This window comes from Triticum dicoccoides, chromosome 5B, assembly GCF_002162155.2.
Source record: "Triticum dicoccoides isolate Atlit2015 ecotype Zavitan chromosome 5B, WEW_v2.0, whole genome shotgun sequence".
NCBI classification, from domain to species: Eukaryota; Viridiplantae; Streptophyta; class Magnoliopsida; order Poales; family Poaceae; genus Triticum; species Triticum dicoccoides.
The window spans coordinates 454,606,143-454,629,557 of record NC_041389.1 but is presented as its reverse complement, the minus strand read 5'-3'; the positions used below and the strand labels follow the sequence as shown (position 1 = coordinate 454,629,557).

General features: G+C 43.1%; 1 long non-coding RNA gene and 1 pseudogene across 1 annotated transcript in view; one reads left to right on the top strand and one right to left on the bottom strand.

Annotated features, from left to right (window-relative positions):
• Nucleotides 1–8,776: 8,776 nt before the first annotated feature.
• Nucleotides 8,777–11,887, bottom strand: LOC119309722 (annotated as a pseudogene).
• Nucleotides 11,888–16,226: 4,339 nt separating this feature from the next.
• LOC119305739 overlaps nt 16,227–23,415 on the top strand; it is a 43,442-nt gene continuing 36,253 nt past the window's right edge. The window contains exons 1-4 of the long non-coding RNA XR_005148760.1: nt 16,227–16,501; nt 17,111–17,354; nt 18,938–19,015; nt 19,212–19,290. This is a non-coding gene — a long non-coding RNA (uncharacterized LOC119305739). The remainder of the gene's footprint in view (nt 16,502–17,110; nt 17,355–18,937; nt 19,016–19,211; nt 19,291–23,415) is intronic.

The window sequence follows — 23,415 nt, the reverse complement described above, 5'->3', positions numbered from 1 at the left end:
GGGCAGTTGGAGATGGGGACGGTGGATATAGGTCGAGAAAAGCTTTATATAGATGTGCTTGTTTTGCCTCCCGATATTTCTCCAGGATTCTACAGCGATGACTAACCAAAGCGAACGTCGGAAACAGTTACACGTGTTTGCACATGTCATCAACCCCAATCGCTTGCCTGTTCTACTGCCTTCCAGAATGCATGCAAATATCTAGTCAGTTCATAGGGCACGTGATTAAACTGTTTACTAAAATATTCTGAACACACCAGGATCGTAGGCACTCCTTTCAACAATTACACGCGTCGTTTTACCAAGAGGCTGTAAAAAAAATCAAAAAAACCAGGAAAAAGGAACCCTTACGGGCCTAGTATTCTTAGTAATATATACTGCACCACAATATAAAATAAGATACTAATTAAGATGTCTTATTCATTCGAGCCTCTGAGAAATGGAAATCTACCTCCGTTTTTCATTAAAGAAAAAGAGCTGGGTTTCCATTGTTTTTCCAGGTTTTTTGTTTTTTCATTGGTTTTTTCTGTCCTTTTTCTTCATTTTTTCTTTGGTTTTGTTTGTTTTTTCTTGTTAGTTTTTTGTGTGTTTTCTCTCGAGTTTCCTTTTTATAGACATTTTTTTGTATATAGTACTCCTTCTGTTATAGGATGGAAGAATTATATTTTTCTAATACACTTTTAAAATTTTCCAAATACAAGTTTAATATTCTCCGCAAAAATAATAATAATGCAAGTTTAACTTTTATTGAATACACAGTCAACATTTTTTCTACAAAGATTTAACATTTTTCAAATACTGATTAACATTTTTTGAATATATGGTCTACATTTCTTCTATAAATTTTTTACTTTTTTTCAAATCCATGATTAATATTTAACAAATACAAGTTTAACCATTTTTCAATACATGATAAACATTTTTATACACATTTAACAGTTTTTTCACATGCTTGATTAACATTTTCGGAATACAATTTTTTAATACATGGCGAACATTGTTTCTATACACATTTAACAATTTTTTTGAAATGTTGATTAAAATTTTCCAAATACAAGCTTATCAGACAAAAAATGAGGGATTGACCTCCCGCGCACTGGGCCGATCCATACGCTCGCGCGGCAGCGACACGCTTCAGCGACGCCGGTTACAGTACATACTGTAAACCAGCGCACGCCCGTCGCTCCGTTCTGGGATATAACTTTTCTTTTTCACTGTTATTAAACGGTGCGTGCGTCCTGGTTCTAACTGACAAGCCACTACGGTATTCACCCGCTCGTGCACATTATCTTTTTCCTTTGGGAAACCTTCCCAGACAGCGGCCGGTCGCACCGCTCGCTTTCTCTACATGTAGGCCCACCACCGAACGATCATCTACCTTATCTCTTCAGGAACAACACCATCCACTCATTCTTTGCTCGTGCATCTCCTCTACCGCAACCTCCTCCGCTCGCCTCTTTTCTTCCTCTCTTGTAGATGCTTGCGCTTGCGCCTCCCCCACCGGCGACCGGCTGTGCCGCCGGACATGGCCACCGCGCCTCCCCCACCGTGGCTGCCCCCACCCCGCCTCCTCACGCCCCACCAGCGACCAGCGCTGCAAACCAACACCCACCGGTGCTGCCGATGGCGGCGAGAAGTAATGGAGAGCCGCGGCGGCCGACGTTGAGGCGTTGCAACCACGGTGACAAGTGATGGAGATCCATCATTTTCTTTTCTTGAAAGCAGCCCCAATTTTTGCTGCAGACGTCCTTGATTTTTGCTGGAACCAGTGTAAGATTTTGCTACAACCATGTTCTTTTTCTATGGAACCAACCTGCCATGTCATTTGCTTTTTGGTACAACCGGTTTTCAATTTTGCTACCACCATCTTCAATTCTTGCTGGAACCAATTAATTATTTTGCTACCGCCATGTTCGTTTCTTTTTTATGGAACCAACCCAAATTTTTGCAACCATGTCATTTGTTTTTGATACAACCAATGTACATTTTTGCTACAACCAACCTCGGTTTTTGTTGGAACCAATCAATTATTTTGCTACCATGTTTTTTGGGGGGAACCAGTGCATCAATTTCTTTGCTACCACCGTTTGAGTTTTTGCTACAACCAATGTTCTCAATTGCTACATCCAACACGCATCACAGTGCCTTGTAATTTGTTGGAACCAGCAAACATTCTTACAAATCTGCTACTGGAGTTTTTGTGTTGTTGAGAGTTTTGCTGGAACCATCGTTATTTTTTGCTGGAACCGGCAAATCTTTTTGCTTCAACCCAGCATTGCAGATTTTTATTGCTTTTTTTGCTAGACATGACGCTGCGTTGACAATGGCGGCGAGCCGGAGACGGGGACGCCAGGGATGCTCCAACCATGATGACAGCGCTGGAACCCTCCTGTGTTTGAGTTGCAACCATGACGAGAGGCAGCCAAGGCAAGTGTCAGACACGACCGTCAGGTAAGCGGCAGGCGAGCGTGGGTGACGGGCGTGGTGGCGCGGTGGAAAGCAAGCACGGGAAGACGAGGACTATCGCGGGCGGCCGGCGAGCACACAGATCTGGCATGTGCGCTCGCTGTCCTTTTTTTTCGTGTTTCCTGTGCGTGTTTTTTTTTCTGCGTGTTTGACTTTTAAAACAAAGCAATCAGACGGTGGGGAACGGATGTATCGGGCGGCTGAGGCTTGACCGGCCGAACAGTTCGGCAGGTGCGCCGGCGCCTATAAGCGCCCTTTTCCTTTCCCTTTTATTTCTTTCTTCTGTCCGCGGGTGTTTTTTTCGGGTTTGCTGGTCATTTTCTGTATGTTTTTATTTAGTTTTTCTTTATTCTTTCTTTTCCCTTTATTTGTATTCTTAAATAAGCGGCCTTTTTTTTAAAGTTTAGTTAACAAGCTCATGTGTGTTCTAATAACCAGGGCTCCGCCTCCTCCTCCTCCTCCAAGAAAGAAAGTTAGGGTTCGTGCCTCTCGCCGGCGCCGGCGCAGGTCCGCCTCGTCTCCGGTGGCCCTAGGGCCATGGAGGCGCGGTGGATCCTGGCAAGGGCCGGCGGGAGGGCTTTATTTTTAGTCTTTTTTTCAATCTTGTTAAGGTTTGTGTCCTACTCAGGAAGGCGAGACGGCGGCGGCTCCCTGAAGATGGAATAAAGGTCTCCCCGCCTAGCCCTCGTTCCGGCGGTGTGTCTAGCATCGTTGGTGGGCGTGTGGAGGTGTGTCTCCGGCAGACCTATCTTTGGTGGATTTGCTCGGATCTCGTCGTTGTTCATCTACGTTCGTGTGTCTTCGGTTTGGATCCTTCCGATCTACGTTATTTTTCATCGACGGCGGTTGCTGTTCTGGGGTGCTGGTCCTGTGGGGCCTTAGCACGACGACTTCTCGACTGTCTACTACAACAAGTTGTGCCCGGCTACGGCGATGGAGGGGCGATGACGGCGGCACGCCTTTGGCTCGCTTCGGTGCTTGTAGTCGTCGCTAGGTGGTCTACGAATCTGGATGTAATTTTTATTTCTGGTATTCGTTGTACTGTCATGATTGAAGATGAATAGATTGGAAGTTTTTCCGCAAAAAAAAATAAGCGGCATTTTTAAAAAAAATGTAAACTCTCTTTTTTCAAAATGGATAAACTTTTATTCAAATTCATGAACTTTTTTTTAAATTCAATGAGTCTTTTTAGAAATTGATGACCTTTTTCATTTGTTGTCAACCTTTTTTCAAAATCCATGATTTTTTAGTTAGATGAACGTTTTTTTTTCCAAAATCGATGAACGTTTTTCAAAATCAATGAACTTCTTGCAAAAGCGATGATAATTTTGCCAAAATTGATGTTTTTTTCAAAACTGAATGAAATTTTGTCTAAAATCATTTTTTTCCAAAATCGATGAATTTTTTTCAAAAAAGTATTTTCAAATCCGATGAACCTTTTCAATTCACTGAACTTTTTTTCTAAAATGATGTTTTATTTTCAAAACTGTGAACATTTTTTGTATCGATTAACATGTTTCAATCAGATGTACTTTTTTTCAAAATAGATGAATGTTTTTTCAAAGTTGTAAACCTTTTTCAAATTGAGGAACTTTTTTTCAAAATTTATGAACCCTTTTCATACACATTATAGATTTTCAAAATCGAAGATTTTTTCAAATTTACTTTAACTTCTAAAATTCTTGTACTTTTTTTATCAAATTAGTGAACTTTTTAAAATTTTAATATTTTGTTTTGAATATGCGAGTTTGATTCAAATAGCACCACTACAAATCCAAGCATGCACGCTACAAGTAGTCACTAGCACTGAGATGGTACAATGGTAGCCAACCTCTTTCACAAATGTTGTGGTGTGAGTTCAATTCCCCGCGACAACTTCATTTTTGGTGGGTTTCCACAGCCGGTCCACTAGATGCTGCGTGTGAGCGTCAGTTCGCTTCCTCGGCAAAATAGGATGTCCTGCGCCTTGCAATAGGTCAGACCGTAGGAGCAACTAACGAAGGGGTACTCCTTCGGGAGCCATGCAAGGGTCACCCTTTGGGCGCTCCCTCCGATTTTTATTTTTTATTTTTACGCACGTGCTTTTGGCTTTTTAGATCTTTTCTTTTTTCATCTTTTATAGGTTTTTCAATGGTCTTTCTTAGCTTTTGGACAAAAAAATTCTATTTTTTAGCATAAAAATGTTTTTTTTGCTTACGCAAGAGGCACGACGTGCCTCTCAAAAACGAAAAAAATCATGTTTGTTTCTTCAGCCAGAGGCACGACCATACCTCTTGTAAATAAAAAGAAAACATGTTTTTCCTTCTGTGAGAGGCACGACTGTGCCTCTTGAAAACGAAAAAAACACGATTTTTTTCTTCTGTGAGAGCCACGAATTTGCTTCCGTAAGAGGCACAGTCGTGCCTCTCAGAAATGATTTTTTTTTCACGAGAGGCATGGGTTTACTCCTCGTGGAGGCATGGATTTGCTTTCGCGATAGGCACGGCCGTGTCTTTTTCAAAAAGGAAAAAAGTACTCCTGGCTCGATACTTTCGTGAAAAAATGTTCATCAAAATTTATCAACATGAGATCTAGTTTTGAAGATTTGGACGTGAGAAATCTAACGGTGAAACGGTTCAAGATTTAGACACATAGTTTAAGAGATAGAATTTTTTAAATTAACGGATCTACGAAAAAAGTAAAACTCGACAAGTAGCATATACTAGAAGAACACCCGTGCGTTGCAACGGGCCACATTAACTTTAAGAGTTCAATATCAATTATGTTAATTTTACATTTAATATTCTCATACATATCAAGTGACATTGATGACCTTTTTACCATCAAATTCTCACACACACTCTCTCCCTCCCTCCTCCTCACTCTCTCTCCCCCTCTCCCCCTCTCTCTCTCTAACACACACACATATCCATCTTATTGGGTAGGGGACCATAATCCATCTATTTCACACGCACACGCGCTAGTGCATAACAATATGGATTATAAAACAGGTTCAAGGTAGTAACAAGGATTCTTTTCATGCATTAATAAACAAATTTCTGCACTGAAGACAAGATAACCAATTCTCAAAGTGCATCAGAGCATCACAGAACATTACTGGCAAGATAAATGCACGACGATACACCCGGCTCATTTAATTAATATAATTAAATTATCAGTAAATTAGTCACCAAACTGCTCGGATGAACCGGAACAAAGCCAACATATATCATCCTAGACAAACGCAACATCAACCATTTACCTTGGTACTTTAGGGACCGACAGGAGGATGCATGTAGAAGCGCTTCTTGCCTGCGAATCCACCGTCAGAGAGAGAAATTGGAACCCATTTCCATCACCAACTGATAAAGAAAGCATGTAAGAAAATTGATATCGGGCCAACTTGGATCTTCGGTGATTGTCCGCCGGTATGGAGAATTTAGGAGGGTGGGTGCAGGGAGTGGCCTTGTGGATGATGGATGGAGGCGCGGAGGGATGTGGTCACCGGAAGGTCGAAAGCGGAGAGGGTCGGGCACGTTAGGTGGAGCCGGTGGTGCGCGACAACTAGAGGCGGCCCAATCGTGGGCGGCGAACCGACGATAGCCTCGGCCCATCTCTCGACGCAGCGAAGATAGAGAGGGCGGCACTGCCGGTGCTCGAGGCCGCCGCTCGGCACCATCTACATCGAGGGGAAAGAGAGGCGAGAAAGCGATAGGGTGATGCGGGGCTAGGGATTGCGGAGGAGGGTGGGGGTGTGCGATTTGAATGGATGGTTCTGCCCACCGTTTTCTTGTATGTGGCGGTGGAGACGGCGGCGTCCAGCCATGCAGGCGAGGCATGGGTCGAGCCGGGCACACGGCGAGGCGCAGTAGCAGAGGCGGGGGCGATTTTTTGCTACTGAGATGCAGGGTGTGGGATTGATCGTTCATGTTCTCTTTTCCTTTTTAACGGGAGATGGATGCGATTTTTTCACGAGGAGAGAGATGCGACCACGTACAGATTCCATAATAAATTAATTAGGTCCATAACGGGATTTCTTTACAATGCGTTAAGATTTACGTGTTAGTTTTCTTAATAAAGAAATGCACTGATGTAGGGATCGATTGATTCGGATAAGGAAAGATAGATTCGTGATCTTTTGTATGTTAGAAAATTAGTGTTTTGCAAGGAAAGAGTGGAGAGAAAAAGAACCAATGCGACCACGTATAGATTCCATAATAAATTAATTAGGTCCATAACGGGATTTGTTTGCAATGCGTTAAGATTTACGTGTTAGTTTTCTTAATAAAGAAATGCACTGATGTAGGGCGCGATTGGTTCGGGTAAGGAAAGGTAGATTCGTGATCTTTTGTATGTTAGGAAATTATTGGTTTGCAAGGAAAGAGTGAAGAGAAAAAGAACCAGTACGAGGGGGTGGTGGGAGGTGGGACGAATAAAAACCGGACGAAATTGGGAGGTGGGAGGGGGCGAGTAAAAACCAACGAAAAAAACCAACGAAATTGGGAGGTGGGAGAGAGGATGAAAAAAAACCAGGGAAGGTGGGAGGAGGACAAAAATAAATCGTACGAGGCTACCAACTGCTCCATTAGGAGTAGAGATTGTTTTCACATGTTATTTTCACAAACAATCTCCTAATAACGACTTAGCGGTTTCTGCCCAAACTGTTTGGTAGCCTCGTACGATTTATTTTTGTCCTAATAAATAGTGGTCGCATTGTTATTTTCACAAACAGTTTCTGCCCAAACAAGGAAGGAAAGTTATGGACGTGATTCGAAAGGAAACAAACGTTATGAAGATTAATTAATTTAGATTTGATCTTTACAGATTGATTGTGATTGATTCTTTTACATAAAGACATTACTAAATAATTTCCGTTAGTATGGAAAGTTCTGATCCGTTCAGTTTTTTTCGTTGTGTGAGAGGGTGAAGTGAAAATAAATCGATGAAGTGGGGGAGGCGACGAAAAAAATCTACGACAATTAACCTACAAAAAAACCCGGACGAAAGTGGTGGGACGAAAATTGACCGGCGAAGACTACCAACTGCTCCATTAGGAGTAGAGATTGGTTGGTTCGATTTTTTTGCGTGGAGGGAACTACCTGGGAGGTGGGAGGGAGTACGAAAATAAATCGTCTCGGCTGAGCGGGAGGTGGGAGCAAGTACCAAAGAAGTACCAAAAAAGACCGGGTGAGATGGGACAAAAATAAAACCCGGAACGCGACCTACCAACTGAGACATTAGGAGTAGAGATGTAGTGCGCCATTTGTCGTAACCTAAGAAGACTAGTAAAACGCCCGTGCGTTGCCACGGGCTGCATTGACAACATACGTTAAAGCGCTATCCTTTTCTTTCTTCCTTCCTTCTCCCAACTAAAAATGTTTTTTAACTTTAAAATTGTAGCCTTATAGGAGAACTTGTACGAAATGTGATAAAAAATACCATCTTGTGTTTAAAACCATAGAACCAGGGATCTTTAATAAGGCCATGAGAAACGCATGCAGAAAGCAACATAGTACTAAGGTGACTATGCTTCGCCACAGATCCAAAAAAGACATGATAATTTGCTCATACACATTATGTGTAATTTAGAAAGACCTATTCAAGTCCACAAAGAATAGTGATGAACACCGATGTTGTCATAATTCTAATCACAACGTTTGTTTGAAATATTTGTTGGTTATACAAAAACAAACAAATATAACATGATTCTTTAAAAACCTTAGAACTATTGCTTCCAAAGATGACTCCCTCAGTATGAGAATCAATCTAAAGCTGCCTTCGAGTAAACTACGATGACAAGGGGCTTTCAACCATGAACCAAAATTTGGTTGACTACCCACAAAAATCAGAACTATTCTTTACAACTTTATAAAAAGCTAAATTTAATCCTAATATAATTTTGAAGAGAGGTTAGTAAGTAAAACTAAGTCATGACTAAAATATTGAAGGGAGAAAATGATTGTTTTTTATTCCAAAGATGAATACCCCAGTATAATAAGCAATAGCATTGTGCAAGCATCGACAACAATACAAAAAGTAGGAGCCTCTCAATCCCTCTCTCTCTCACTACAATAGTGGAAAGTAGCACGATATGAACTAACGGCTTGCCTTCTGATATCAGAAGTCAACCCGGTGGCAGAACACACGAATCCTAATCTATAATAAAAACATCTATTTTGAATCTTATTTTTCTTTAGCAAGTTTTTTATTTACTAAGCCAATTAAATCTTGTCATTTAGTCCCAACTTCAGATAGGCATCCCAGAAAGGAAGCACTTCATCAGGATCTTTCCTGTCACGTCACATATTAGAACTCTCCCTGCAGAAATTTAAGAAACATACACAATGAATATCAAATAGCTGAACAGGAAGACACCAGAAACCTCATAACAGACAAGTAAAATTTGATGGTACATAAAATCCCTTTAGAAGACATAAGAAGGTTTACGCTCTCAACAATGTCCAAGAAAACCTAACATGCGAGGAGAACCTATTAGTTATTGTTGTTACTTCACTTGCTAAATGAAAGTAAAAAAAGAGATGACATTAAGGACAACAAAGAAATGAAAACAGAGGAAAGCATGTTGGTACGTGTACAATATGTAATAGAACTGAAATGCATTTTAAAATGTATGCAGGATGATGGTATTGCTCTGATAGGAACCTAGGACCATTATAAAAGTTGGTGCTATGCTTTTTCTCGGATACAGCTGAAGCCTAATACAAGACCCGCTCTTCTCCATCCAACAACGCCCGTAACTTCGAAGATCGCACTTACAAGGGTCGCATTTAGCACAGGCTTATCTAAATTCTATTAGTACAGATAAAAGGAAATATGATTTGGTCACTTACCTAGAAAATAAATAGGAACATACATATTTATTTTTTGTATATCCAATACAACCGACTTCATTTTTCATATATCTCTGACCTTGGAGGAAAATGGTGACCGTACGCCTTCCTGGGTTATATTTAACTTCAAAATTTATGGTACTGGGATTATGAGGATAACCGAAGTGCATAGTCTCTGCACCGTTGCACTAAAGTAGGACTTGAAGAGGGCCAGTGCCTAATAATTTCAAACAATCTTCAACAGAAATAACGGTGAATAAGATAAGAGTTACAGTATTAAATTGCTCTATAAGAATGTTGATGTGTACATTAAGTAGGATCTCTACACTGAATTAGCAACTGTAGTTTCATCACTCAATCATCTTTGTCCTAACGTACAAATTAAACTAACTCCTAGCCCAATCCCTCTCTTCCAAACAGCCCCCCAGGAAATCATATAGAGCAAAATTTAGCCCTATCAAAGTATTCCCGGCGGTGATGAACATGGCACATCATACCATCTAGGCATTGAGATTTTCCAGTACTTTTTAGTACCACCTGTTCAGTTTGGTAATTCTAATGTACCATCACCAGTAACTTTTCCAATAGAAAATTCCAGTCACCAAATAAAGCCAAACCTAGATACCATTATTAGATGACATGATCATTTACACCTCTCAGATTGAGATGATGCATTATCTTACGATTTGACAGACAAAAATAGGTAACTACAGAAACTCATATGGCCTGTCAAGTAACCAATACATTCTGTTGCTTTGAACAAACTTGTATTCTTCCTTGCTCACTCATATGTCCTCAGTTTTTAAGACCAAAGTTTCTCAAATTCGTGTAAGTATTCTACCACATGTGCGAATTATTTATTTCTCTAAACAAGATGGGGTTTGGTATTTCAACCACCGGAGCTCCATGATTCTCATTTGAAAAACATTATCCGCTCATTTAGTGAGTTACCTCCATGGCTCCATCGTAGCATCTTAACACTCGCTCCTACAAGACACCATTGCATTTAAAGGATACCATGTGATGGCGGGCAAATGGTTTAGATAACGATAGCACAGAGATGATCACTACCTTGTTTATATACTTGCAATTAGTTGTACCCCTTTCGACCACTGAAGTACTGCGCTCCCCAAATGAAGCAGGTGCAACACTTCCAGCAATCTCGGAAGGTCTGAACACCAAAAAATCAGCTCCTGCAATCGAAATTCTGAAACTTTAATAATTGATGGCCGCCAAAATCTACACATTGATCCATGTATACTAAAAGTGAGATCTGATTTAACACATTGGTTGATGAATACTGAAAAGGGGGATCTGATTTAACTTTCATACACTTAGCTGTGCTCGGGATGAGGTTCGAGCGGGAGAATGCGAGCATGGAGGGTGTGTCATGATCATTGAATTTGCAAAGGAAGTAGCCAATAAACGAGCAAGCAGTAAGAACTTGCATCCTCCATTTCAAGGTGCTGAGCACCAAAAGCTCCATCATTTTTATTGTCCTTGCCTCAAACACAGACTTTGCCTCAATCGTGTGTCAAGCAAAAACCGTCGATTAATTGAGACAAAACTGAGAAGACAGAACCCCTCAACGATGTATGAGGAGGTCTTTCATGAGATGAGATGCATCAGTCACTGATCTGCTGGTCCACGAGCGAGACAGAAGCAAGTCACTGCCAAGAGCTATGTCACACAAGCAAGCCATGAGAAACCAATTTCTCCATGATTCCAACAAGTACTTTATGGGATTTTAGCAGGGTTGCTTCAGTTGCTACCGAGAGGAACCTATGAAGGTAGTTGACAGACAAAATCACAGTCAAAGGCATGAAATTGAAATGTCACTGACCTATGATCAAAGAATTTGCAGATTTAATCAGCTATCATGGCAGCATATAACAGGACAGTATCATTGAGCAGCAATCCAATTAGAAATCGAAAATAAAATGGATTAAAAGGGCATCTTTACACAGCCCATCACATATCAGTACCATGCTAGAAAGGAATGACTCAAATCAAATAAAGATGTGAGGGCTGACCTTCCAGGTCCTATCTATGGTGTCCCTCGTGATGGCGGCCAAATACAAGGCCCCGAGCCGCCGCAGCATCTGGGGGTACCCGTCCACGGGCATGTGCTCCATCTCCGTCTGGATGAGCGCGGCCACGCAGTCATCGGACTGCACGGGACGGTCCACCAGGAACCCATCCGCCGGGTGCCTACCAGGAAGGCGACGCTGCTACCGACTGGGTAGTGAGGTCGCCGTCCAAGAAGGCTTCCGTGCAGTGAGGGAATCTCCATGGGGATCTGTTTCTTTATCTTTTTGGGGGGATATCCGCCGCGGAGACTCATCGGCAGCCCTCGGGTCAAGAGATTGCAATGATTTAAGAGAATCAAAAGAATCAAGAGATTCAAAAGGAGTTAACACAACATATCACTTCAGCATTAGTCACACAATTTCAAAGTTCAGAAACTGCTTTCAGAAATAAGTTCAAAAAGAAGAGAATGCAAATTAATTAGTTCACCTGTTGGAGGAGTGATTCTGCAATGCATCCACCTCCTTCACTTTGAGCTGAAGAGCGGAGAACTTCTCTGTCATCTTGTGTATGTTAGTACATATGGGTCCTCCTCCATGAGGCTCATGCGGGTCTCGTTGATGGCCCTCTTCCCGTTGATCTCCGTGTACCGGTGCTGCAGCTCCAGCAGCAGTGATGCCCGGACAGACCCCCATTTGACGTCACTCTCCACAACGTCCCGCACCAGCCTCTCTACCTCTTGGAACCACTTTGTCAATGGACGTCATCGACACAAATCCCGAGCAGAGCCGTTGTAAAAGAATTAGGAGCCATTGGATGCCGAACAAGATTGAGATTGCCATGGTGTTCAGACCTACATACATCGTCATAGGCATACGTTACCTTTGCTCCATGTGGAAAACTCATGAGAAACCATGTGGACTCTTTTCATCTATGAATCGCATGAAGCATCAAGGGAAATGGATTAGAAAGGAAAACATCAAAGAGGAACACACACCTTATAAATCAGATACAAGCTTCACATCATGTCCTAGAATTAGGAAAGACCTCTCATGCTACTGCACGCTTCCATCATATCCTAGATATACATATAGTTTACCGTCGTGGAAACAATCAGTGCGGATAAATGTCCTGAAAGTTTCTTAGCATTAGATTAGATGTGATATCAGGTTTAGTCAGATTTCAATCATATGCACAAGCAAATTGAACATCCAAAGTTGTGTATTCAACCAAACTGAACCAATTAGTAGTGCACACTAATAAAAAATTGAACATCCAGTTTCAGTCAAAGTTGTACAATTGCAAGTGTCAGCCAGATTTACATGAAGCTAATTATCTCTTACAAAAAAAACCTTTGGCTGTAGAATCAGTGGTGTTGCATGGATGGATGCACACTACTTGATGTGTTAATCATCTAGTGATGAAGATGCGTGCATATATGGTCATACATGTATGTAAAAGAAATGAACCGCTTTTTCAGGAACATTCCATGCTTGGTTACTAACTGAACGTGCAGCTTCATACTTTACTACTGGTCATCTCTGAAACTGTGCAGAGATTGTGCTTCGTTTTCTCCTACGCTCCAGAAAGTACAGAGATTGTGCTGGTGCTTGAACCATACAGAGATGCCCCAGTTACTATTATAGCTGCACAATTGCAAGTATCATCTAGATTTGGGGTAGGGGAGAGAGGGGAAGCTCACCACGCTAGGAGAGCAGGAGGACTCAGCCGTCGGTCCACGCGCTGGAGGATAGGAGGCCTTGCTGCCCCACCTCCTCCGACAAAGAGAGCTCGTCGGGGACGGCCGCGTCGAGGAGGACGACGTCCAGCACGCTGCCAGATGGTTGGAGAATGGGGTTCAAGGGCATTGCCTGCGCGTTAAAAAACTTTAAGACAACCTCAAAAAAAATCAAATGCGTCGAGCATGGCACATACCCCAGCAGCATGGGCTCATGTCTAATGTATAAACTACTCTTCAATTATTTCTAAAGAATATATATTCTTTAATTAGTCTATCATTACATAGTGTTTTCCAATTACCAGGCTCACTAATGGAAAATTACATCTTAAAAGTTAATTGTACAAGCAAGTTGGCTCAGGTTTCTGTACGAACAACACCATGACCATGGTCTCTGAGCTACAATTATCCTATGATATGAAATACTTGTGTTTTAGGAAAAACGTATAATCTTGATGGACTACATGATGAATCTTGGGATTAATCCTTTTTATTAACTGATCATTTCTATTTTGTTAATATTTACGCTCTACACATGGATAAAAAACATGAAAAGGATTTATTTGTTTGCAGATTGAGGACACGACCATGACATACAGATTTGCATTCTCTAACATGACATATCTTCAAGGTCCAGACTCCAGAGTAACAAGAAACATAACCTATCTAGTGCACATGTACCCAGAAATAACTAAACCGATAACCATTGACATCACCAACGAACTTTGACAGAATACAAATGAACCGCGGACCAATCGACTGACCCTGCCATAGGTAAGAGTAGAGCTTACAGAGGAGGAACCCACCCACGGAGATGATGACGAGGAGCAGCACATAAACGCAGGGCAGGAGGACCCTGGCAAAGCCGAGGAGGGAGTGCCCGTCGCGGTAGCACGGCAGGAAAAAGCCGGTGGCCAGCTCAGTGGCGGCGGCGCCCCTGTACAGTGCATCCATCAGCGCCATGTGTACCTCACCATAGCTCGCCGCCGACTTAAGATGGACCCGTGGCCGCCGCACGGGACATTAGAGACTTCTCGTCGGCGCCGATCTGGTTCAGATGGCCAGCGCATCATGGGGATCGCCGCGGCACGTACTGGACGGCAGCACCGACGGTGCAAGAAGGAGATGCGAGATGGGGAGAAGGGGAGAGGCGAGCGAGAGAGACGACCTCGCTGCCTCCCGGCGCCGGTGACCTGCCGGCGAGCTGCCGTCCTTTCCCTACCTACTCCTCCTAGCCAGGCTCACCTTCCCGCAGCGCCTAGGAAGCCCAACCCGTCCGCGCCCGTCTTCCTCGGCCCCGAGCGCCTCCTCCTCGCCGCGCACATCATGGGGGGTTCCTCGTCGGCGCCGCGCTCCCGGCGCTCTACATCCTCGACGGCCTCCGGTCCGGGGACACCACGGGGATCACCGCCAAGAGTGAGAGAGAAGGTGGGGCCGGGCTTAGCCGGGACCGGGGGAGCAGATGGGGGGCGGGCGGCGCCGGGAGCCGGGGAGGAGGTCGGGGCCTGGCGGCACCGAGCGGCGGCGAAGGGATCTAGCGGTGGTGGTGAGGGGACGAAGGGCGGCGGCGGCGAACGAGGGCACAGAGTTGGGCGACTGTTTCTCGCTCGAGGGCAAGAGACCTCGGTCGTACGTGCGGGTGGTTGGTTTGTGATTTTTTTTCGTTGGTTAATTTTCGCCGGTTTATTTTTGCTGGTTTGTTTTCGTTCGTGACAGATGGGTGCGACAGGAGGTTAGACGCGTGGGGCAGGTGTGGGACTCGATTGTGGGGTTTTTCTTGGTTTTTCGCGGCTAAGTGGGAGGTGGAAGAAAGTACCAAAGAAGTATCAAAAAAGACCGAGTGAGGTGGGACGAAAATAAAACCCGGAACGCGACCTACCAACTGAGACATTAGGAGTAGAGATGAGAATGATCTTTACAATGAGTGCTTCTTAATTTGCCATTTCGTGCATGGTAACAATTTTTTCAGTAGGGGGCGTATGTACGGGATTTTCTATTTGGCGCTGCAGGCGCCCGTTATAGTGCAATTTGCAAACGGGCGCCTGCAGCCGAGTTAGCTGGGCTCGGCCCGTTTTGCTTTTTTTTCTTCTTCTGTTTCTAGAGAAACGTCAAAAAAAGTGCATGACCGAGGGATCGAACCCAGTAGCTCGCCGCTGCGAGCGCTACGCTCGAGCCACCCGGCCGTGACAGCTTCTCTCAAATCCTTTTTTAGTCCTCTTATTTATTATCTACGTAAGTTCAGTTTTTTCTTTTTCTTTTCTCCTCATCCTTTTTCAAATTCGGTGAACCTTTTTCGAAATCAATAATTTCCTTTTCAATTTCGATGAACTTTTTTTTGAAATCCGATGAACTTTTTTTCAAATCCAATGAACTTTTTTCAGATCCGGTGAACTATTTTCAAAATCGATGAACTATTTTCGAAATTGATGAACTATTTTCAAAATTTGATGAACTTTTTTCCAATTCTATGAACTTTTCTCAAATCTGATAAACTATTTCTAAAATTTGATGAACTTTTTTTCAAAATCGATGAACTTTTTTAAAATTTGTGAACTATATTCAGAATTGATGAACTATTTTTTCAAATTCTACGAACTTTTTTCAGAATTGATTAACTTTTTCTTCTAATTCGTGCTTTTCTTTAAATTTGATGAACTTTTTTGAATTCCAACGTTTTTTAAAATTGAACTTTTATTACAAAACTATGATTTTCTTTTCCTTTTTTACGTTTTCCTTTTCCGAAATGATTTTTATGGTACAGAATTTATGTTCATGTTGTACTAGAAGAAGTATTAAATAAGTTTGTTTTTGGATCATGAACATGTAGGCTGTCCTGGTGCAGTGGTTACTCCGCCGTTTCTTTCACCTACTCGCGTTGGTTCGAATCCCACATCCCGCAAGTGTTTTTCTACCGCGTTCGATTTTTGGCGAGGTTGTTGGGCCGGCCCGCTAGGCGATGCGCGCTGGCGCCAGGAACCTTAACCGGCGCAGAAGGCGCCCAATAGGACCTCCCCGTATGTACGTCCTCCGACGAAGCGGATTCCAAAGCCCGTCGTCGCCCGCCTGGGCCTCGACATATGGCCCAACGAAGCCCAATCCCACACGAGAAGGAAAGCGTCGGTCGGAGTCCTTCACCATGGACTTCCCCGCGCGTCTAGCAGGAGAGACCCCGCCGCCTCTTCGATTTTCCAATCCCCACTTCCCCGTCTCCTCCACGGACCCCCAAAAAATCCCAAATTGCCGGCGGAACCCTAGGTCTGGTGCTAGTGCTACTGCCACCACCTCCGGCGGAATCGGCGGCGGCTCCTCCCCGGCGCCGCACCTCGGAGGTTGCGCTGCTCGGAGCGTCGCCCGTCGCGTCCTTCCTCCGGCTACACCTTCAGGATTCGCGCCGCTCTGGTCCGAGGGCTTTGGACCGTCCTCTTACCTCTGTGCACATGTATGATTTTGCCCTTGGTAGCAGTAGTCTCTGTTCTTGTCCCTTCTATCGTTGATGTAGGTATATGCACCCTCGACGCTATTGCAGCTGATCTCCCTAAAAGAAGTTTGGTCCTTATGCAATGCAATTCACGGACACAAGTAGTCCCGCAGACCGGCTTCCGGTCTCTATTGATTCTGATTCCTTCACCAAGTAGTACTATTAGTATTCTGCGCAATTAGTAATTACAGTATTAGATATCAATGGACCATCAAAACTTCAGAGAAAAATTCTTATAAGCTGCTAACTCTTCAATCCTTGCTAGATTGTCTGTCAGCTAATTAATTAGCTGATAACTTATGATACATGTTCTTGTCATAGATAGATCGGATACATTAGCCATGGCTTCTGGCTATCAATAGAAGCACACAAAAGTTTTCTAAGCACATTACTGATAATATCTAAAATAATAACGTCATGTTAATGGCCGGCTATGTCTGAATACCATATTTAGTCCAAGTACTATTACTTGTTTACCAGAGTGGGTTTTCTCTCTGGTAATATTTCCAATTCTTTGTTATTTAGATGCTGCATGTTATAGTCTCAGGTTTATATTATTGTCCATTGTAGGTGTTATCCGTTCATGTGCAAAGCAGGACGTTTACACCATCAACGGGTGTCAGACATGGACTCTTCCACCCTCCTTTGCCAGTGTTGTGTCATGCTCGAGCACGCCATCAACTTGTGCCGGACACGGACTCCACATGAACTCCCTCCTTTGCCACATAATAGGCATCGAGTGCTCTAAGGAAGCATCCAATCTCGCTGTTCTACCAACTTCGCCGGAACACCGACCGCCGGTGCTCCACCTGAGGTACGCTGGATCACATGCCAAGCTAAATGCGGCTCTGCTGTTTTAAATAAGACATGATTTTTAGCTTCCATCGTTAATACTTAATACCTTGCCATGTACGGACAATCTGCAGAGTTTGCAAACAAAAAAGTGAAACCTGTAATGATGAGTGATGACTATGGTATTATATCCATCTAATTATGAGAATTAAATAGGCATGTAGTATAGAGAGGGACATATCAAGTTTACTATGAACTCAAACAGGACATGTTTGACAAACAACACACGATCAGGCTCTTTAATTGAGTATTATTTTAGGGAGCAAAGATGCACACCTGCCTTTATTGCGCTTTGCTGGGATATAATTCATTCTGATCACCTTGTGGGTTGGTGTGCTAGATTACCACCCTAACATGTTGTCGATTTTATATAATCAGTATACACTATGTTTCTGTGTTGTTCTAATGGATTGAAATGAACATAAATCAACCAAGTATATTTACATGGCCTTATACTATGCTTTTCGGCTAGGTTGTTTTCAACTGGAGACAAAATCAGTGTTATTGTCATGCATGGAAGAAGAGCTTGACCTTATTGCTAACATGTAAGCAGCTGTGTTGCCTTCCTAGTCTGATCATGGATTTTAAGCATACTACTAACAAAATGTTGGTGTGTGTGGCAGGTTTTAACTAATTCAGAAAATGGCCAGTACTGAATTTATAGTACTAAATCTACACTCTAAAATATGTCTATATACATCCGTACGTAGTCCTTATTGAAATCTCTAAAAAGACTTATATTTAGGAACGGAGGGAGTAGTTCTGTATTAGCAGATCCCTCTATGGGTTCTGCAGTTGTATTGCTGATAGGTGTGGCTGGATGATTTTGATAGATGATGTATTTGTGGGTCTGGTGCTCATTATAATTGTGTGCTGGTAACAAGGATAAAAGAGAAATTCTCCTGAGTTACGTTTAATGTGAATGACCCTACTCAGCATGAGCTTAACAGTTAGTGTTCTTGTGGTACTTACCTTGCTTGCCATATGTTCATATGGCCTCTTTGTTAAATGTTCAAGGTATACTTGCTGTGATATGTCTTAGCACTTCCATAAGCTGACACAAGGTATCCTGATTGTAGTTATATTGATTCAGTTTAACAACAATAGTAGATATAGTGACAAAATTCCATTGTTGTATATAGCAAGAACTTTTAACACCTCTTTTCTCAACCAGAATTTCAAATCGTAGATGATGGGTGTTGAACTACTAGAATATTTATGTCCTCGTTGCAAAGCATAGGCATATGTGCTAGTTTATTCCAAAAGAGAATCATGTTTTTTTAAGGAGGGAGGCTAGCTTCTATAGACTTGCATATGTTTGTAACGTTTCCCTTTGCTACCTTGTCAAAGTGCAAAGTGCAAATTTCCAGTTTTTGTGTCTGCCAATCCATTTATAAGCTGTTGTGTGCTACAATTTCGAACAAACTATGACAAATGTTGTGGTAATGAATCCTTGTGATTATTTACTGATTTTTTTGCCCTTTCCTCCATCGCTCAGTTCAAAGGTTGGCACATGCTTACTATGCTGCTTTGGTCTGTATGTAGGTTTTATTGCAGACCATGCTGTAGAGTCGCACAAACCGCTAGTGCTGCTTTTGCTTTGTGACATTTTCAGATCCACAGGTAGTTTAAGTATAACTTGCTCATGTGGTTAGGCCATATACCCAATAGATATTCAAATCTTCTATGTGCTGCATGGTAAATGCATTGTCATTTTGTCAAGCACCATCATGGTTGTTGCACAGTGTCTTGTTACAATTCTCTGAAGGTCATTAGTAAAACAGGAAGTCTAATTCCCTTTCCCCCTAATTTCCTACAGATAGATCCGCTGATGGATTTAAGTTTTCATTCACCAACTACTCAATTTCCTCGGAGATGAGGATCGTTCTGTAGCTCATGTGAGTTCACTCTATAAGCACGATACAACATGCATGCATATTTGTTCGACACCTTATCATTAATATATTCCTTTTGAAATCGCAAACATAGCTATTTATTACTTAAGTTTTTGTCAAAGTTCGGAAGATTTTTGTATTTTCCATCATGTAATGCACGCCCTAGGTTGGGATAGATATTGCTTTCTGGAGGATGGTGATAAGTTAAGGTACACCCTTGTGTTTACGTACGATGTTATAGAGTATAGACATGGGCGAGACATCTAGTCAAACCTACATAGGATTTCTAAAATGATATAATTATAACTGTTACATGTCAACCTGCATCAAAAGAATCCACAAAACATGGACTACTAGTGTAGTGAAGAGGATGAGGGGGAATCATCGGGGAAGCCTTAGGGGACGAGTGGGGTTAGGTAGCCCGAGGTAACAAACAAGGTGGTGAAGAGGCATGTGATGATGGCATTGGGTATACAACAATAGTACAAGAAGACACGGTGGGATGGGTGGATGAGGGCAAATACATGAGTGATAGGTGTATTGAGGAAAGAAATATCATTAATGTTGGAGGCCAAAGGAGACGATGGACCTGAATAGAAAGGAGACAATGGGTCAAATTAGTATTTGAAGGCCGGTGTTAAAGTTTGCCAAAACAGGGGATTATCATTTGGGCTTGATAGAGTATGAATATATCTCACTTGGTCATGTTTGCATCAAAAGCATGTCCCACTTTGGAGAAGAATACACCAACCATTTTGGTAGTGGGCCTAACTCTTCTCAACAATACTGTTTAGGCCTCATTCCCCTAATACGCTAGTCATTGTCTCCTTTCCCGTATTTTTGTTAATCTCACTCACAAACACTTCATGATTCGAGTGAGGGAATGCTAGCTGCCATGGCGGCATTGTCCCCTCAATGAGATTGAAGGCTCTAGCAACATCGTGTGAGAGGCATCAGCGCTAGTGAGTTTGCCACGACGGCAGTCGCGGAGCATATAGTGGAGGGTAGAGGTGCACTTGGACACGAGGCACTACAGTTTGTTTCTTCTTTCGGGCGAGTGGCAGCTAGATAGACAAGACTCCCGATAAGATAAACGATGTTAGATCAGACAAAGTGTCACCATCAACAGGAGTTGTAGCAGTGCACTCATCATTAAGAGAGGCATGCGCAAGATCTTGGATTACTTTTCTTGAGTAAGAAAGACCTCAATCCCAAGAAAGTAGCGAAGTGGGCCAAGATTAGACATAAGAACCTGCTCACTAAGACGTGCCTTCACACAACCAACAGTAGCCATCATAGTGGTAAAACACTCAAAACTAGGCGCTAGGGCTTGCTTAACGCCATAGAGAGCGACGGAGAAGAGATAACATGTCGTGAGGAACAGAATACCCAAGTGGTGGTTGCATGTAAACCTTCTCACGTAGCTCACCGTTAAGAAAGGCATTCTTAGCATCAAGCTGAGATAGACTAGTGGTGAACAGAGGCCACAACAAAAGGTCTATGATAAGCGAGGTGAGGAAATCATAGGAGATGATGTTGGATTTGCAATAATTGGAGAAGTATGAGCAGTACGATGAATGGATAAGGGCTCAACAGGAATGATACGAGTGTCGGGAGAAGTGAGGAAATAAATATCCTCCATTAAAAAGGTTAAGGAAAATGGACGTTGGTAGAAAGGATGAGACTCATCAAGTCACATCCCAAGAAATAGGCATCAGACGACCAACACGATCCCAACAAAGAAATCATTTATGCTCATCGTTGTATCCTATGAAGACACACTCACCAGGCCGAGCAGTCAGTTTGGTGGCTTCATGAGGGGCAAGGACATAGCTAACACGACCAAACAATTGAAGCGCCAGATAATCAAGAAACGGCCAGATAGACGCTTGAAAGGAACGTCACCCTATTGAGCAGTGGATGGTCGAAGGTTGATGAGATAGATGGAAGTGGTGACAGACTTGGCCCGAAAGTGCGGTGGAAGAGAGGCGACGACCATAAACGCACGGGCCTTCTCAAGGTAACGATGTTTGCGACGTCATTTTGAGCATGAGACCAAGAAAAGAGGTCTTAGCAACAACACCCTTCTCAGCAAGGACTCCATGCAAGAGCTTGGAGATACACTCTTTAGTAGAGTCATCACATAACACAATAAGCGTAGAGAACTGAATGTGGACCGTGGTAGCAAAACGCTTATATATAGATAAGACCTCACTACGAGAAGAAATAAAGTACATCCCGGTACATGGAGAGAAATCATCTATAAAGATAATATACTAGCGATGACCTACTTTTGCGGCAAAGGAGATGGACCCAAGAGAACAAGGTCGAAATGACGCTAAGACATAGTCTCGCTATGAGTATAAGGTAATTGGACCTGTTTACCAAGCCGACAACCCTAACAGTCTAAAGACATCATCGAAGACGGATCCAAGAGGACCACGTCGAACTAAGGATGAGAGATGAGGGCCACACAAGTGACTCAAGGAGATGATGCCACTTCTGAAAATAACTTGTAAACAAGGCAATAGAGGCGGGGAGACTGGCAGTAGTGGCAGCAGATGGACTTGATCCACCATCCCACGTGCCTGTGCACTCTTCGTTCCCCGCAGATTCGGGTTGGTGTCCTTCCACGCCATCACATGCTGCCATTCGGGATGAACAACGTCACGATAAGAAGTCGTCTCAAGAATAGCAGTGCCAACGCTTGGAAGACCAAGGTGATAAACAGGAGGATGCGGACAAGGACGCTAGCCATAAGTAGGTTGAGATATGGTAGATGGCGCCTTAGTAGACACATCCACCACACGCGGACAACGTGTATAAAAGTGAGGAAAAGATAGCAGAGTACGAGTAGGAATCATCGAGACAATCTCAAGTCATGGTGACAAGGAAGCTACCGGTGATGAAGGTCTGTGTTAAGCGAGGTGAGGAAACCATAGGAGATGATGTTGGATCTACAATAGTCGGAGAAGGAGTATGATGAATGGATAAGGGTTCAATGGGAGTCATAGGAGTGTCGGGAAAGTGAGGAAAGAGATATCCTCTAATATAGAAGTTGATGAAAATGAGCACGGTACAAGGGGTGAGACTCAACAAAAGTCACATCCCAAGAAATAGGCATCCAACAACCAACATGTTCCCTACAACGATATCCCATATGCTCATCGTTGTAACCTATGAAGACACACTCAATAGACTGGGCAGTCAGTTTGGTGTCTTCACGAGGGGCAAGAAGGGCATAACACAACCAAACGATTGAAGCGCCAAATAATCAAGAAATAGTTAGATAGACGCTTGAAAGGAACACCACCCTATCGAGCAGCAAATGGCTGAAGGTTGATGAGATAGATGGAAGTGGTGACAGACTCGGCCCTAAAGTGCGGTGGAAGAGACGTGACGACCATCAACGCATGAGCCTTCTCAAGGTGACGATGTTTGAGACGCCATTTTGAGCATGAGCAGTTGAGCACCAAGAAAAGAGATCTGAGCAACAACACCTTGCTCAACAATGACTCCATGCAAGAGCTTGGAGATATACTCTTTAGCAGAGTCATCACATAACACAATAAGCGTAGAGAACTAAATGTGAACCGTGGCAGCAAAACGCTGATATATAGATACGACCTCACTACGAGAAGAAATAAAATAGATCCAGGTGTGTGGAGAGAAATCATCTATAAAGATAATATACTAGCGATGGCCTACTTTTGAGGCAAAGGAGATGGACCCAGACATCAGAGAGAACAAGGTCGAAACGACGCTGAGACATAGTCTCGCTATGAGTACAAGGTAATTGGACTTGTTTACCAAGCCGACAACGCTGATAGTCTAAAGGCATCACCGGAGAAGGATCCAAGAGGACCACGTCGAACTAAGGATGAGAGGTGAGGGCCACACAAGTGACTCAAGGAGATGATGCCACTTCTGAAAATAACTTGTAAATTAGGCAATAGAGGCGGGGAGATTGGCGGTAGTGGCAGCAGATGGACTTGATCCACCATCCCACGTGCCTGTGCACTCTTCGTTCCCCGCAGATTCGGGTTGGTGTCCTTGTCCTGTTTGCGGATTTTGTGTCACGCACTTGATTAAGCATCCCACGTTCTCCTACAGTGTGCCCTTGGCATT